Genomic DNA, 18,133 nt, shown 5'->3' with positions numbered 1-18,133 from the left:
ATGCACCACAACTAATTTTATTACATAGGTTTAAATAGTTGTATTATATTGGTTATGCAAACAAATAGTTGGTTAAAACAAATATTAATCACTGACATGATGTCAGCAGGTCCTTTTGTGACAGGGCTGAAATGCAGTGGAAATGTTTTGGGGGGATTCAGTTCATTTGCATGGCAAAGAGGGACTTTGCAATTAACTGCAATTCATCTGATCACTCTTCATAACATTCTGGAGTATATGCAAATTGCCACCATACAAACTGAGGCAGCAGACTTTGTGAAAATTAATATTTTTGTCATTCTCAAAACTTTTGACCAAATTTGCTTTCTTTAAAGATAAAATAATGGTTAAAAACCTGGGTAAAATACTTGCTGGCATGAAAATAGGAATGAATGACCAGTTCCCGAAGGAAATTGCAGAATGTTACAAAGTTTTCAAGGAAAATAGGTTAAAAGGGAAATGCGTAGCTCTTGTGGTTGATAACTCCATGGCGATTCAAAACATTTGTAAGTTCTCATAGAGGAGGCAAATAATGAAAAACACAATTCTAGCCCTGTTATGAATTGTAATAATACAACAACAAAAGTATTCAATTATAACTAATTGGAACACAAATTAAGGAAATTCAAGGAAATTCTCAAAGCTGCTAATGAGAACCTTTACGACCTTGTACCTAGCCGGTAGGGGTTCCGGTGGGGTGCCTCCACCCAGGCAGTGGCAGTGCTGGCAACACTAGCTGCAGTAACCCATGGGGAGGGGGCCACACTCAGACATTCAGAGGGGGCATATTATTGTGGTCATGGTGGCACAAAATCAAAGGTCTGACTGCACGGAGATGCTTGGGATATGGTCACTACGGGGGACCATGTGTGGGTGTTTCAGGGTCTCAGGAGAACGGGGTATATCTGACCCCCATCACCTAGGATGTGACAATGGTTAATCAAATCTCCCCATTTCTGCCCATTTTTTTGCTCAGTTTTGCAGGCCTTCTCATACAGCTGCAACTGTATATGCATTCGTAAATCAAGACCTTTCTTGAGTTGGGCTCTGGGATGGTGCAACTGTTAACTGTTGAGAATCTGAGTCTATGGTTGTTGTGAGGGAAAGGGGTTGAGTGTGTATGAGTGTGTGTGTATCCCACAACTGTTGCGAAGAAGTAAAAGATGTTAGGGACAATATATAATGAATCACTATAATTGTTTGCTAAAATAATAATTGCTTACCATAATGTAATTTTGATAATGGCGAGACTGGTGAGAGGTAAAAATCCTTTGCATAAACTGCCTACATTACTACAAATATTAATAGCTAATTATGGAAAATAAGATAAACATGATTTTTTAAATATATATATTTTTTAATGGCTATATATAATAGAAATCGAGGTGAGGGCGATGGAAATGCATTTGGCTGTTGATCTGCTTATGTTCTGTGAGTGGCACTGTGTACTCTTATCGAAGGATGGGTCCCGGTCTCTCCGGGGCCATGGGATCCGGGGGGTCGGGGGTGGTCTGCCGGGCATTGGGATGACAACCTAACTCGGGATGAGGAGGGGTTTTAGCGGGTGGAATAGTGGGGACCAATTGGAGGTTTGCTTAGTAGCAATGCAAATATCATGGTACAGCTATATAGACACTTAATCATCATGTTACTTTTTAATGGTTCGTTTACAAACATATATTATGATTAATAGAATTGAAACTTGTGTCTCATTATGGTAATTGGTGAAATAAGTATAGCCAGGCTTAGCAGATAATAAGAAAACACGATCAGTATTTACCTGGCTAAAAGAGAAGGAATATAATATCTATTGTTTACAGGAAACTCTTTCAACAATTTTAGATGAAGTTTTGTGGAAAAAGGACTGGGGGGGTGAAATATATTTCTCCCATGGGCAAAGAAATTCAAAAGGGGTGACGATATAAATTAACAGTAATTTTGATCTAAATGTGCAAATTATTCAAACAGATCATCAAGGTAGATGGATTATTTTTAATATGTTATTGGACAATAAACAGATATGGCTTATTAACCTATACAGTCCAAATAATGATGATCAAAGCTTCTTTGAAAATATATATAAGAATTTATGAACTCTACAAGCAACACTAGACTATTATTATGGTGGGAGATTTTAATACGGTCTTAAATACCTCTATGGACCGGAAAGGAAATCATACTACAAACTATCACCCTCAGGCATTTAAGGAAATCATGAATGGCATGGATATATTGGAATTAGTGATAGTTTGTAGTGTAGATATACATGGCGGAAGCTTAATCAAGCTAGTCGTCTTGCTTACTTTCTTATATCATTCTCGCTGCACAAAAGTGTTGATAGGGGACAGAATGTGGTCGGATCATCACATAATTTACATATATATTACGCTTACAGAATGTCCATGTGGACGAGGATATTGGAAATTTTATCAAAGCCTACTGGATGGTAACTTGTTTATAACTAGGACAGAAGAATTTATAACTGACTTTTTACGACATAACATAGGTACAGCAGATCCCCTTATTGTATGGGACACTTTTAAATATGCCTTTACAGGCCATGCAATTCAGTACTCATCTATAAAACAAAAGCAATTTAGTTCAAAAGAGTCCATATTAACAAAGGAAATTGAGGGACTAACAGTACAGTTAGATAGAAATAAAAACTGTACCATAGAGGCACAGAATAAGTTAGAGGAAAAATAAAAATAAATGGAGGGACTTATTCAAGGAAGATCCAGTGTAATATATTATAACAATAAAGCGAACTGGATGAAATATGGAGGAAAAATGCACCAAATGATTTTTCAATCTTCAACATAGAAATGCTACCAACAAAAATGTATTGAAACTTGTTACAAATGGAGTCATGCAAGATTCACCGAACGATATTTTGAAAGAGGAAGTAAAGTACTTTAAGAATATGTTTTTATTTCAGTCTCCTCCATCTCCACTAACTGAAGCTAATTGAATGGATTTTTTCCCTATTGATAATGTAAAATTAACATCTGTACAGAAAGACTCATGTGAAAGCCCAATTACAGAGGAGGAACTTCTTGATGCAATTAAAGCCTTTAAGTCCGGGAAAACTCCAGGGCTGGATTGCATACCAGTGGAAGTATATCAAACTTTCAGACAAGCAATTTTCGGACACTGATTTCATTATTACTGAAACAGGATCCAAGTGGTATATTTAAAGATCCAGTCCATTTAAAAAAATTGTAGGCCTCTTACACTTCAGTGTTGTGATGCAAAAATTCTAGCTAAATGCTTGGCACATAGAATTAAAAAGGTATTGCCAGATATTATTCATCCTAATGAGACAGGTTTTTTTACATTTGTCACGCTCTGACCTATGAGAGCTGTTTTTTTTCTGGTTAGTTAGGTCAGGGTGTGCAGTCTATGTTTTTGGTTTCTTTGTTTTGTTCTTGTTTTTCTATTTCTAGGTTGAGTTTTGGATGATCTCCAATTAGAGGCAGTTGGTTCGTGTTGTCTCTAATTGGAGATCATATTTAAGTTGGGGTTTGTCTATGGGGTTTTGTGGGTAGTTGTTTTCCGTTTTGTGAGTATCACCTGGCGGAACTGTTGGCTGTCGTTTTGTTGTTTATGTTCAAGTGATATCATTAAAGTAAATATGAGCACTCTACACGCCGCGCCTTGGTCCCCTTCATACGACCAACATTACAACATTGGAGATAATACAATAGAATACTATGAAATATCGGGGGGAACCAGGCCTGGTTTTCATAGCTGATTATGAAAAGGCTTTTGATAAAGTACGACTGGAGTTTTTATATAAATGCCTAGAATATTTCAATTATGGAGAATTTCTTATAAAATGGGTTAAAGTTATGTATAATAACCGTAGGTGTAAAATGGCTACATCTCAGAAAGTTCTAACTGTCAATAGGAGTAAAACAAGGTTGTCCATTATAGGCATATCTATTTATTATTGCCATTGAAATGTTAGCTGTTAAAATTAGATCCAACAATAATATTAAGGGATTAGAAATCCGTGGTTTAAAAACAAAGGTGTCATTGTACGCTGATGATTGATGTTTTCTTTTAAAACCGCAATTAGAATCACCACACAGGCTCATAGAGGATCTAGATACTTTTGCTAACCTCTCTGGATTAAAACCGAATTATGATTACATATTGGATCACAAAAAAATGCTACTTTTACATTACCGTGTAGTTTACCAATAAAATGGTCTGATGGGGATGTGGACATACTCGGTATACATATCCTGAAAGAAAGAAATGATCTCACTCCAATAAATTTTTATAGAAAGTTAGCAAAAATGTGATAAGATCTTGCTACCATGGAAAGGAAAATACCTGTCTATTTGTGAAAAAATTACCCTGATTAACTCTTTAGTCATATCACAGTTTACCTATTTGCTTATGGTTTTGCCTACACCTAGTGACCTGCTTTTTAAATTATATGAACAAAAAATATTCAATTTTATTTGGAATGGCAAGCTAGACAAAATTAAAAGGGCCTATTTATATAACTAATGTGAATTCAGAGGGCAGAAATGATTAAATATTGAAGCCTCTCACTAAAGGCATCAGTCATACATTATTAAATATTTAGAACTCTCACTAAAGGCATCAGTCATACAAAAGTTATACTTAAATCCAAAATGGTTCTCTAGTAAATTAGTAAGAATGTCTCACCCCATGTTTGAGAATGGCCTTTTTCCCATTATTCAGATTACAACTGCTCATTTTCAGTTATTTGAAAACAAAATAATCTCCGAAATATCGTTCTTTTTTAAACAAGCCTTAGAAATTTGGTTGCAATTTCAGTTTAATCGACCTGAAAAGACAGAACAAATAATACAACAAACATTGTGGTTAAACTCAACTACTATTTGATAAAAAAACGTATTTTTCAATAAAATAAAAAAAAGGTATAATCTTTGTAAATTATATCATAAATAGGACTGCTGGAGTTATGTCACACATGCAGCTAACACAGACATATGGAAATGTCTGCTCTACCCAAAATTACAACCAACTAATTGCAGCATTACCACAAAAAAATGGAAGAGGCAAGTGGAAGGGGGAAAAAGTAAGGAACTTGTCTTTCGGCCCTGCATTAAAGACCAAAATGGTTAAAGAAAATTGTGATAAATAAAAATATATACCAATTTCATTTAAGGACCAAAAAATATAGCTGTGCCATATAAATTGCAAAATAGTTGGGAAGAGATTTTCGATGTACCGATTCCATGGTTTATGAATTGACACGCAAAACTATGCTGGATTCAAAACTTCACATTTTTCAATTTCCATTTTTATACCAAATTTTTGCAACCAATAGAATGTTATATATACACAGTTTAAGTAGGAAGTTTACATACACCTTACAGGCTGACTACATCGCTCGCGCCGCGTGCGTTGCAAAATAAATTTAGAAATCTATAGTATTCAATTATTGCACCCACACTGCTCACGCGCGCCAACGAGTGTCTGCGTTGCCAAGGGCTAAAATAGAAGTCAGTTCTATTTGTGACGCAGATCGCGCTGCAAGTCCTGCCTCTCCCATCTCCTCATTGGTTTATAGAAGCAGGTACCCACGTGCCATCTCCTCATTGGTTATACCCACGTGGGTGACTGAAAGACGAACAAGGTCAGTGGCGGTAATGCACCTAATTTATGAAAGTTGCCAATCGCAATATAAAGTCAAGAGAAGAAAAAGCCTAGAAGGAGGAGAGATGACTAGAAACGTTTCCGTTGACCGTTTTATGTGTGGATTAGTTGTCGGAGTAGAAGACATTGTGCAAGCTAGCTAGCTAAATTGCCATAAATGTTTAATGCTTTTCGACCTGTCCCCAACTTAATGTAATTGGTTCCGAGTTTGTTTTGATATTTTAACCTGCGTGTCGTGATCGCGTTTGGTGTGGGGGAACAAAATACATTTATGCATGATGGCACACGCGCGCAGCCGGTTTGGGCTCCGTGTTAGCCAAATACATTTCAACTCAGTTTTTCATAATTCCTGACTTTTAATCCTAGTAAAAACTCCCTGTCTTAGGTCAGTGTTGGGTTTTATTTCACTTATTAGATGTGATGCATTACCATTTACAGTAGATGTAGGCCTAAGTATGAATGGACTGTAATGCACTAAGAGGTTTATATTGTATTAACATAGATTGAGCGACATATAATAGACATGACTAACTGGAGGGTTGCTGGCTAGTAGGAGTGTAGGCTGAGTAGACTCTTGACACACACACACAATGCCTGGTTGAGGGGCCGCTCAAGGACAGGTGTACGGGAGGGGCTGGTAGAATGGAAGATAACTGTAGCACAAGAACAGGCACTGTCCTTGGGTGTCTGACTCTCGGTTACACACACGAAGATAAGCTAGAAGACAACTATGCCTGGCAACAAAGATGCGTCTGGAGGCTGGGACCAGCCTGCACGCCAACGATAGGCTGGAGTAAGTCTAAACCACACCCAGGCCTCTACTCCGACAGGCCAGCAGTGAGCGGGAACTATCTCTGTCAGAGTATTTAATGAAGAACTTATGATGTCATTTTGAGTTCTCTGTTTTGCCCTGCGAGGTGTTACAGAGATCCTGTATATACGAACCACACATTTACCATTCAAGTGTTTGCATTAATTAAAGTACAAAGAAATCAGAAGTTACTATGTGCTGACTATTTTGTCCTGATACCAGATCGAATTGACGCAACTTTAACATCAGTTAGGATCACCACTTTATTTTAAGAATGTGAAATGTCAGAATAATAGTAAAGAGAATTATTTATTTCAGCTTTTATTTCTTTCATCACATTCCCAGTGGGTCAGAAGTTTACATACTAATTGAGTGTATTTGGTAGCATTGCCTTTAAATTGTTTAACTTGGGTCAAACGTTTCGGGTAGCCTTCCACAAGCTTTCCACAATAAGTTGCGTGAATTTTGGCCCATTCTTCCGGACAGAGCTGGTGTAACTGAGTCAGGTTTGTAGCTCTTCTTGCTCGCACACGCTTATTCAGTTCTGCCCACATATTTTCTATGGGATTGAGAACAGGGTTATGTGATGGCCACTGCAATACCTTGACTTTGTTGTCCTTAAGCCATTTTGTCACAATTTTGGAAGTATGCTTGGGGTCATTGTTCATTTGGAAGACCCATTTGCGACCAAGTCTTAACTTCCTGACTGATGTCTTGAGATGTTGCTTCAATATATCCACATAATTTTCCTCCTTCATGATTCCATCTATTTTGTTAAGTGCACCAGTCCCTCCTGCAGCAAAACACCCCCACAACATGATGCTGCCACCCCCGTGCTTCACATTTGGGATGGTGTACTTCGGCTTGCAAGCCTCCCCCTTCAAACATAACGATGGTCATTATGTCCAAACAGTTCTTTTTTTCTTTCACCAGACCAGAGGACATTTCTCCAAAAAGTACGATCTTTGTCCCCATGTGCAGTTGCAAACCGTAGTCTGGCTTTTTTATGGCGGTTTTGGAGCAGTGTCTTCTTCCTTGCTGAGGAGCCTTTCAGGTTATGTCGATATAGGACTTGTTCCTATATCCTACAGTGGGGGAAAAAAGTATTTGATCCCCTGCTGATTTTGTACGTTTGCCCACTTACAAAGAAATGATCAGTCTATCATTTTAATGGTAGGTTTATATGAACAGTGAGAGACAGAATAACAACAAAAATCCTGTAGTTTAGCATTTTAAAAGGATAATTGTTCATTAGAAAACCCTTTTGCAATTATGTTAGCACAGCTGAAAACTGTTGTGCTGATTAAAGAAACAATAAAAGTGGCCTTCTTTAGACTAGTTGAGTATCTGGAGCATCAGCATTTGTGGGTTTGATTACAGGCTCAAAATGGCCAGAAACAAATAGCTTTCTTCTGAAACTTGTCAGTCTATTCTTGTTCTTAGAAATGAAACCTATTCCATGCGAGAAATTGCCAAGAAACTGAAGACCTCGTACAACGCTGTGTACTACTCCCTTCACAGAACAGCACAAACTGGCTCCAACCAGAATAGAAAGAGGAGTGGGAGGCCCCGGTGCACAACTGAGCAAGAGGACAAGTACATTAGAGTGTCTGGTTTGAGAATCAGACGCCTCAAGTCCTCAACTGGCAGCTTCATTAAATAGTACCTGCAAAACACCAGTCTCAACGTCAACAGTGGAGAGGCAACTCCGGGATGCTGGCCTTTGTACGCGTATGTAGATATTCCATAAAAAATCTGCCGTTTCCAGTTACAATAGTAATTTACAACATTACCAATGTCTACATTGTATTTCTGATCAATTTGATGTTATTTTAATGGACAAAAAATTTGCTTTTCTTTCAAAAACAAGGACATTTCTACGTGACCCCAAACTTTATATATGACCCCAATATATATATATATATATGTTTTCTCTAAATAAGCGTTGTTGTTGTACAATTAAAGGTCAAATACACTGCATTTCAAACAGTCATAAATAATCAAATGAATTCAGGGCCTGTGAAGTTATACCTAGGCTTAATATAAGCCTTCGAAAAACATAGTACCCACTAATCATTTAATTAATTCATCAAAATAGTTTAACCTGCTTTTTTTTTGCAATACTCACTGCTCTGGCTTTCAAGTTGGTCTATGAAAAGACCCTTTTTTGTTACAAATTTTACTAGAACCATGCATAATACACATTCACTAATAATGACGAACTTATTGTAGCAGGCATTGCGTGCTTCTTTCACATGCTTTGCTTGCTGTTTGGGGTTTTAGGCTGGGTTTCTGTACAGCACTTTGAGAATATCAGCTGATGTACGAAGGGCTATATAAAAATAAATTTGATTTGATTTGCATATAGAAAATTAACACAGGTCTCATCAACAATCTCTTAGGCCTGTTAGGTTCTAATTATCATAGTAAGAACTCAACGGACACTATGAAAGCTCAAACCAAGTTTATTCTTCCCAAAGGATCGAACAGCTGAACAGACCAAAAGATGGTTTCACCCGTAGTAGTATACATACCCCACTTTGGGTGGAGTCTCCTCCTTATCACTAAACATTGCATGTTATTGCTAGGCAGGAAGCTAAGTGACAAGGTTCCTTCCCTTAACAGTACTGCCACATGTGACCATTTTCCCTGCAATTAGCCCCTCCCAAGCTTACTTATGGCACCCCTCATGTCTCTATTATAAATAATGATTAATAATATAACTAATGATTAATAATAGTTAAAGATCAGAAATCCAAACCTAATCAGGCTCATGTGCTAGTGATTTGCCAGCTAATCTTTATATTTCATGTTTAGTCAACTTGGATCTATTTGCTAGCTAACAAGGTTGAACAATTGAATTGTTATGAACACACCATTTTGTCTGTCTTCAACTGTTCAAAAAGAATGTTAGCCTGTCCACTTTGTTCAGATGTTGAAATCATGTGGTCTACCTTATTTCTCAGAATGAGAACGCGTTAACAATTCCTTGCATAAGTGTGTTTTATGCTTATTGTACGTTTATAAAACACAGATTAGACTTGTATAACAGTCTTTGGCTATAATGCTGCTAGCTGTAGCCCAATGCTGCTTGCGACTAACTGAGCAGAATCAATGTTCATTGATACTCTCAATGAGTATTGCTCTGGTGTGAGTAGTAGAGACATAAAAAGGGTATTGATAGAGAGTTAACTTCTCCTCTATTATAGTAAAATAATGTCTCAATGTGTTTCAGTGTCCATATGACCCATTCTGTCGGACCAAACCTCAAATAGCGAGTTGAAACCGCTTGTCAGAGAGGAAGATGTGATCTCTCAATTTTGTTGCCGTGAAAGGCAGGAAGGGGCTTGTGTGTAAACCATAAAGGAAGAGGCGAAGCAAGAGGTTTCACTTTTGCTAAAATGCATTTCTATGGGTTTATTTTGGACCTAAGCTTGTCGCCTGCATTCCCGCCTTTGGCACAACGACCATGGAGCCAGATATCTGCCAAAAGGTTGAACGTACGTATCGTTAGGATTGTAAGAAAAGCCATGCATGAAACATGAAACGTAAACGTGAAATTTCATCTGTAAACATACAAACACCATGTTACGGTTACGGACTAACATTTTAGGCTTGAACAAATCTTGTGTTGCAATTCTGACGTACAATAATACCTTTCAGAGTTTTGGCAGTTTCATCTCACCAACAAAAAAAACCTACACCAAGCAGTGCTACAGAACAAGCACAACACAGTATAAAAAAAAACGGAAGTCAGGGAAACCAGAAAGTGGTATCCTGCATGTTTTCAAGTTAAAAGTCTCCATTCTCTATTACTTAATTGAGTTTACTTCCCATTTAGGTAGCGAATGTAATGGATATGTTTGCCAGCGCAAGTCTTTATCTCACTAGCTGTATTATTCCTTCAACAGTGAAGTTTCAGTCTGTTAGGTGTATCTCTACAGCATGTGGACATCCCCATGCATGCACCTTATCAAAATATGACTTATTCAATATTGCACCATCCCATTCTCTCTGCAATCATAACCAGTGGTATATACCAGGAATAATGAAACATAGAATAATAGATGTTTGGTGAATCTATGAATTATGTATGACCCCTGGAGTCTTTGCCACTCAAAATACTTTTTTATACAATATTTAGACATTTATTTTATAATTGAAAAGCTTGCCAAAACATATTCTGAAGGAGGGGTTAATATGAATTTAAAATAATGACATGATTTATATGTATCGGGTCATGAACATTAACAAGGGAGAGGTTAAATGTAGGCTAAATCTGGCATAAGCTTATTCCCACACTTTACAATAACTCTGTTACAGTGGTCTTCGGTAGTCTCTGTATAGGCTATTCCCTCCATCGCAACACTGCTGCCCAGTTGAAGAGCTTGTGATCTCCATGCAACACCACAGCAGCATGCGCCTTCAGAAAAGCACCCCTCAGCCTCAGAAGATGCCCTTCTGGAGGCCTGCAGCCATAGAGTCATTGTACCCTAATGTAGGACTATTTGCATATTAGCCAAATAAAGTGCAGAGCATGCATGATGCGTGCAACTCATCATTCCAACATATTTGAACATTTAATTCATCCTTCATTCAGTTCAGTCAATCAGTATGTCATTGATAAGAGAATTATCTAATAAAGGTAAATGAAGGGGCGAAAATCTGATATCAACTTTGGAGGGGACAATTACATTAAATTTTCTCAAGAGCAATTCCTGAGGGGGACACCAAAAGTAGTGCTGTAACACAGCCTACTTTGTAATATGATAAATGTATATTGAGGAACCAAAGAAATAAGGTGTTTGCCGTACTCCTAACTACCGGTACCCAAAACTCCACAACTAATCACAACAGCAATACCATTGCCTTTAACAAATCTTAGTTCAGTCACCAGTTTAAGTTGCGAGTGGGGGTATCCATGGCATTTTCCAATTATGTTCCTATTTTACAAGTAAAAAAAATGGAGAACCTTTCATAATGTTGCCAAACAAAGACTCAACAAACTTACCTGAGACTCCCTGTCTCTGCCAGTCTGTCTCTGCATATCTGTCCCCAACTCTGCTGTCTGTGTACCATCTGTTGCCTGCTCTGCCTAATGACATCATTGTGAAACATTTCCATTAGAATTTCATTTCTTTCTTATGAACATTTTATCAACTAGTCTTTGAGATATTAGGCTACTAGGGTTCTTACTTTGCGTTTTGGTGTACTGAAAAATACTCTGATGTCCGTCTTTTATTTTTCTGCCATTTTTCTACCTGGCTGGCTGGCTGGCTACACACACACAGTGTGTAGGTTATTTACAGTAGGAGATGGGCTTCTATCATCTTATCTTTTATCATTCTATTTGGGCTTCGATCTAAAAGGTAGCTAGCAAATGTGAAATGGATTAAAATGACAAGAGTTGACAGCTGTATGAGTTCACTATTTACACAACATATGCTGCAACCTTTTGTAATTTTAATAGTTTGTTTCATATTGGCTGGCTTCCAACAATAGCTGAATTTGCAAAGCTAGCGAGCACCAATTCCGTTTCAGTGGTGTTTGCTATAATCTTTGCTACCCGGGTTAAATAAAGGTGAAATAAAATAAATAAATAAAAGTTCCCTTGCGACAATTTAGCTTTTGCAACGAGACCATTAAATATACACTGCTCAAAAAAATAAAGGGAACACTTAAACAACACAATGTAACTCCAAGTCAATCACACTTCTGTGAAATCAAACTGTCCACTTAGGAAGCAACACTGATTGACAATAAATTTCACATGCTGTTGTGCAAATGGAATAGACAACAGGTGGAAATTATAGGCAATTAGCAAGACACCCCCAATAAAGGAGTGGTTCTGCAGGTGGTAACCACAGACCACTTCTCAGTTCCTATGCTTTCTGGCTGATGTTTTGGTCACTTTTGAATGCTGGCGGTGCTTTCACTCTAGTGGTAGCATGAGACGGAGTCTACAACCCACACAAGTGGCTCAGGTAGTGCAGCTCATCCAGGATGGCACATCAATGCGAGCTGTGGCAAGAACGTTTGCTGTGTCTGTCAGCGTAGTGTCCAGAGCATGGAGGTGCTACCAGGAGACAGGCCAGTACATCAGGAGACGTGGAGGAGGCCATAGGAGGGCAACAACCCAGCAGCAGGACCGCTACCTCCGCCTTTGTGCAAGGAGGAGCAGGAGAATCACTGCCAGAGCCCTGCAAAATGACCTCCAGCAGGCCACAAATGTGCATGTGTCTGCTCAAACGGTCAGAAACAGACTCCATGAGGGTGGTATGAGGGCCCGACGTCCACAGGCGGGGGTTGTGCTTACAGCCCAACACCATGCAGGACGTTTGGCATTTGCCAGAGAACACCAAGATTGGCAAATTTTCCACTGGCGCCCTGTGCTCTTCACAAATGAAAGCAGGTTCACACTGAGCACGTGACAGACGTGACAGAGTCTGGAGACGCCGTGGAGAACGTTCTGCTGCCTGCAACATCCTCCAGCATGACCGGTTTGGCGGTGGGTCAGTCATGGTGTGGGGTGGCATTTCTTTGGGGGGCCGCACAGCCCTCCATGTGCTCGCCAGAGGTAGCCTGACTGCCATTAGGTACCGAGATGAGATCCTCAGACCCCTTGTGAGACCATATGCTGGTGCGGTTGGCCCTGGGTTCCTCCTAATGCAAGACAATGCTAGACCTCATGTGGCTAGAGTGTGTCAGCAGTTCCAGAAAGAGGAAGGCATTGATGCTATGGACTGGCCCGCCCGTTCCCCAGACCTGAATCCAATTGAGCACATCTGGGACATCATGTCTCACTCCATCCACCAACGCCACGTTGCACCACAGACTGTCCAGGAGTTGGCGGATGCTTTAGTCCAGGTCTGGGAGGAGATCCCTCAGGAGACCATCTGCCACCTCATCAGGAGCATGCCCAGGCATTGTAGGGAGGTCATACAGGCACGTGGAGGCCACACACACTACTGAGCCTCATTTTGACTTGTTTTAAGGACATTACATCAAAGTTGGATCAGCCTGTAGTGTGGTTTTCCACTTTAATTTTGAGTGTGACTCCAAATCCAGACCTCCATGGGTTGATAAATTGGATTTCCATTGATTATTTTTGTGTGATTTTGTTGTCAGCACATTGAACTATGTAAAGAAAAAAGTATTTAATTAGATTATTTCTTTCATTCAGATCTAGGATGTGTTGTTTAAGTGTTCCCTATATTTTTTTGAGCAGTATATTTAAGACAATGGTAGAAGAGAGTGTAGTTCTGTTCAGTTTGGACTTCAGTTTATCGCTAACCTTATCGCAGGGACTTTGAAGCACTAATTTACATCATCTGCATGTTGATCTTGGAATAAATTGACGATAGCAAAGATTCCATCTTTGATGAGGCCACATAAATGGAATAGGTACTAGCTAGCGTAATATTTCATATTTGCGCGCTAGCTCTGCATATTCAGCTAGTGTGTGTGCGCGATTGACTGGATTAACCTCACTTCAGTTACGTTCATTGAGTGCCTTTCAGACAGTAGATACGACCCCTCTGTTACCTTGCCAACTAAGGAACTGGCAGTGGATCAAAACATTGTGAGGCAAAGGGTGGGGGGGTCACAATCTTTTGAAACTTAAAAACGCACTAACCTCTTACATCTAGACGTTCCGCTAGCGGAACACCTGCTCCAATATCCAATGATGGGCGTGGCGCGAAATACAAACTCCTCTAAAATCCGAAAACTTCAATTTTTCAAACATATGACTATTTTACAGCATTTTAAAGACAAGACTCTCGTTAATCTAACCACACTGTCCGATTTCAAAAAGGCTTTACAGCGAAAGCAAAACATTAGATTATGTCAGCAGAGTACACAGCCAGAAATAATCAGACACCCATTTTTCAAGCTAGCATATAATGTCACAAAAAACAAAACCACAGCTAAATGCAGCACTAACCTTTGATGATCTTCATCAGATGACAACCCTAGGACATTGTGTTATACAATGCATGCATGTTTTGTTCAATCAAGTTCATATTTATATCAAAAACCAGCTTTTTACATTAGCATGTGACGTTCAGAACTAGCATACCCCCTGTAAACATCCGGTGAATTTACTAAATTACTCACGATAAACGTTCACAAAAAACATAAATTATTTTAAGAATTATAGATACAGAACTCCTCTATGCACTCGATATGTCCGATTTTAATATAGCTTTTCGGTGAAAGCACATTTTGCAATATTCTCAGTAGATAGCCCAGCCATCACGGCTAGCCATTTAGACACCGACCAAGTTTAGCCCTGACCAAACTCCGATTTACTATTACAAAAGTTTGATTACCTTTGGTGTTCTTCGTCAGAATGCACTCCCAGGACTGCTACTTCTATAACAAATGTTGGTTTGGTTCAAAATAATCCATAGTTATATCCAAACAGCGGCGTTTTGTTCGTGCGTTCAAGACACTATCCGAAGTGTAAATAAGGGTCACGAGCATGGCGCAATTCGTGACAAAAGATTTCTAAATATTCCATTACCGTACTTCGAAGCATGTCAACCGCTGTTTAAAATCAATTTTTATGCCATTTTTCTCGTAAAAAAGCGATAATATTCCGACCGGGAATCTGCGTTTAGGTAAACAGACGAAAGAAAACAAAGCGGGCACGAGCCTGAGTCTCACAGTACTGTAACCAGCCACTACCCAAATGCGCTACTTTTTTTCAGCCAGAGCCTGCAAAGCCACGATTCAGCTTTTTGCCGCCTTCTGAGAGCCCATGGGAGTCGTAGGAAGTGTCACGTAACAGCAGAGATCCTCTGTAATGGATAGAGATAATCAAGAAGGGCAAGAAATTGTCAGACAGGACACTTCCTGCATGGAAACTTCTCAGGTTTTGGCCTGCCAAATGAGTTTTGTTATACTCACAGACACCAGTCAAACAGTTTTAGAAACTTTGGAGTGTTTTCTATCCAAAGCTAATAATTATATGCATAATTCTAGTTTCTGGGCAGGAGTAATAATCAGATTAAATCGGGTACGTTTTTTATCCGGCTGTGAAAATACTGCCCCCTAGCCATAACAGGTTAAGTGTCTATAATCAGCACAATTGCTTTCATTGCATATTATTAATATTATTTAAATTACATAGTTATGTTTCAGTGATATATTGGGGGGGGACAAATCATATTTTTCCAAGGATGGGGGGGTCGTGTCCCCCCCGTCCCCCCCGGGATTTCCGCCCCTGGGTAAATGAATCAATAAACCATGATGAATTATTAGTCATACAGCATGGTTAATGAATAATCAATGTAATGATCAATGTAGTGATCGATTGGTCTGATTAGTTCCAGAAAGTTGAGGAACCACTGGAGAGGGAAAGAAATGTGTGTATGCAATTAGTATAGAGAGCAGGGGACAGATGGTAAAGGGAGTAAAACTTCAAAGGGTTCCTAACCTTGAGGGAAAGGAACAGGCTGAGCTAGGTAGTGATAACAGGGTGGGAAGTCAATGGGGGATGCAGGTCACCAACAGTTTGTGTGTAAATGCATGTGCGTAAGTAAGCAAGAACTATAAAATGACTGTTTTGTTATCCTGACCTCAGAACGTTCTCATGAATAAAGCTACAGAAACCTTTTGCAGAAAGCTGAGTCCTTGCCTAATTATTTAACCCATTGTCTTACAAACCTTGGGCATTAGTCAAGGCGAATTGATTATTGATTATTATCATCAAGATATAAAATTCCTTTAACAGTCATCCATTCTGTCATTTGTCTGAGTTGCAATAGGAACTAAATCAAAGATAATAGAAGTCTTATCCATTTGTTTACTGAAATCCATGTGTGTATTCAAAATTATATAAATTCTCCAAAGTTCTTTAGCCTATCACTTTAATAATCCAATGTAGGCCTATCCAGACAGCGTTTTCCTAGGGTGTTTCAGGTGACACTAGCGTTTTCCTTGATGGCCAAAAAGCTCAATTTTGGTCTCATCTTACCAGAGTACCTTCTTCCATATGTTTGGGGAGTCCCACATGCCTTTTAGCAAACACCAAACGTGCTTGCTTATTTTTTTCTTTAAGCAATGGCTTTTTTTCTGGACACTCTTCCGTAAAGCCCAGCTCTGTGGAGTGTATGGCTTAAAGCGGTCCTATGGACAGATACTCCAATTTCCGCTGTGGAGCTTTGCAGCTCCTCCAGGGTTATCTTTGGTCTCTTTGTTGCCGCTCTGATTAATGCCCTCCTTGCCTGGTCTGTGAGTTTTGGTGGGCGGCCCTCTCTTGGCAGGTTTGTTGTGGTGCCATATTCTTTCAATTTTTTAATAATGGATTTAAATGGTGCCTTGTGGGTTGTTCAAAGTTACGGATATTTTTTTATAACCCAACCTTGATCTGTACTTCTCCACAATGTTGTCCCGGACATGTTTTGAGAGCTCCTTGGTCTTCATGGTGCCGCTTGCTTGGTGCTGTGCCATGCTTAGTGGTGTTGCAGACTCCAGGACCTTCCAGAACAGGTGTATATATATTGAGATCATGTGATACTTAAATTTAAGTCCACCTGTGTGCAATCTAACTAATTATGTGACTTCTGAAGGTAATTGGTTGCACCCGATCGTATTTAGGGGCCTCATAGCAAAGGGGGTGAATGCATATGCACGTACCACTTTTTTTTTATCATCATCATCAATTTGGACTATTGCATGACATCCAAATAAAAATCCAATTAAATTACAGGTTGTAATGCAACAAAATAGGAAAAACGCCAAGGGGGATGAATACTTTTGCAAGGCACTGTAGGATCAGTCATGTATCATATGCAGAGGCCATAAGACAGATTGGTAGAACTACAGTGAGGACTGATGGAGTTTACATGGATGTTCCTGTAGTAAGTGGACCTACTGTCTGGGCTGGTGCTTCTGATGGTCCTGGCATGGTTTAGAGGCCTGTTCAGAAATCTTGTGTGCTCATGAATGTGCGGTGTCAAAGGACACTTTGATAATGAATAAAGTTGACTTCATAGCTTTTATTGGTAAGATTATCAATACGACTCGGGTTGTGGAAAGCAGAAATACCAGGTTGAAGGTTATTGTGAAGACGGCAAGAGAGATATTGGGGGTAACAGATGTTACTGTTGAAATGGTTGTTAACATGCGGAGCGATTCTAAGGGTGGAGTGTTTCAGCATGATATAGATAAAGTTTAATGGGTTTCGGGAGTGTTTTTTGGGGAGTGGGAAGGGTATGGTATAAGTTTAGGGATTTATTTGGTTTAGAATTTTATTTTCATGGTCGTACAAAATTGGGCAGATTACGATTGAACGTACATTCCAGCACAGTAGGTGGCGGCATGCACTTTAAACGTTTGTTTGAAGACCATAATGATATCAGTTGTGTCTTCTTTTTCTATGATAGGACAATAAGACATATTTGACCGGAGTGGACAAGGTTTTGTAGACTTTACCATATGCCAAAGTAAAAAAAAAAAAAAGGCATTGTTTAGAAAGAGTGCAAAGTCAAATTGAGATATTGTAGGCGTCCCCTATGGAAATATGCAAATATGTGCTAGAACGCACCAATAGGATCTCGCTAGCTCGTGCTTGGCTCTGCCCACCATGGCTAATTCCGGGGGTTCAGTGCATGAATCATTTGGCCAGAAAAAAAAAAAAAAATTGAACGCGCA

The sequence above is a fragment of the Salmo salar genome, chromosome 15 (genome assembly GCF_965601325.2).
Source record: "Salmo salar chromosome 15, fSalSal1, whole genome shotgun sequence".
NCBI lineage: Eukaryota > Metazoa > Chordata > Actinopteri > Salmoniformes > Salmonidae > Salmo > Salmo salar.
Note: the sequence above shows the minus strand (reverse complement) of the source record.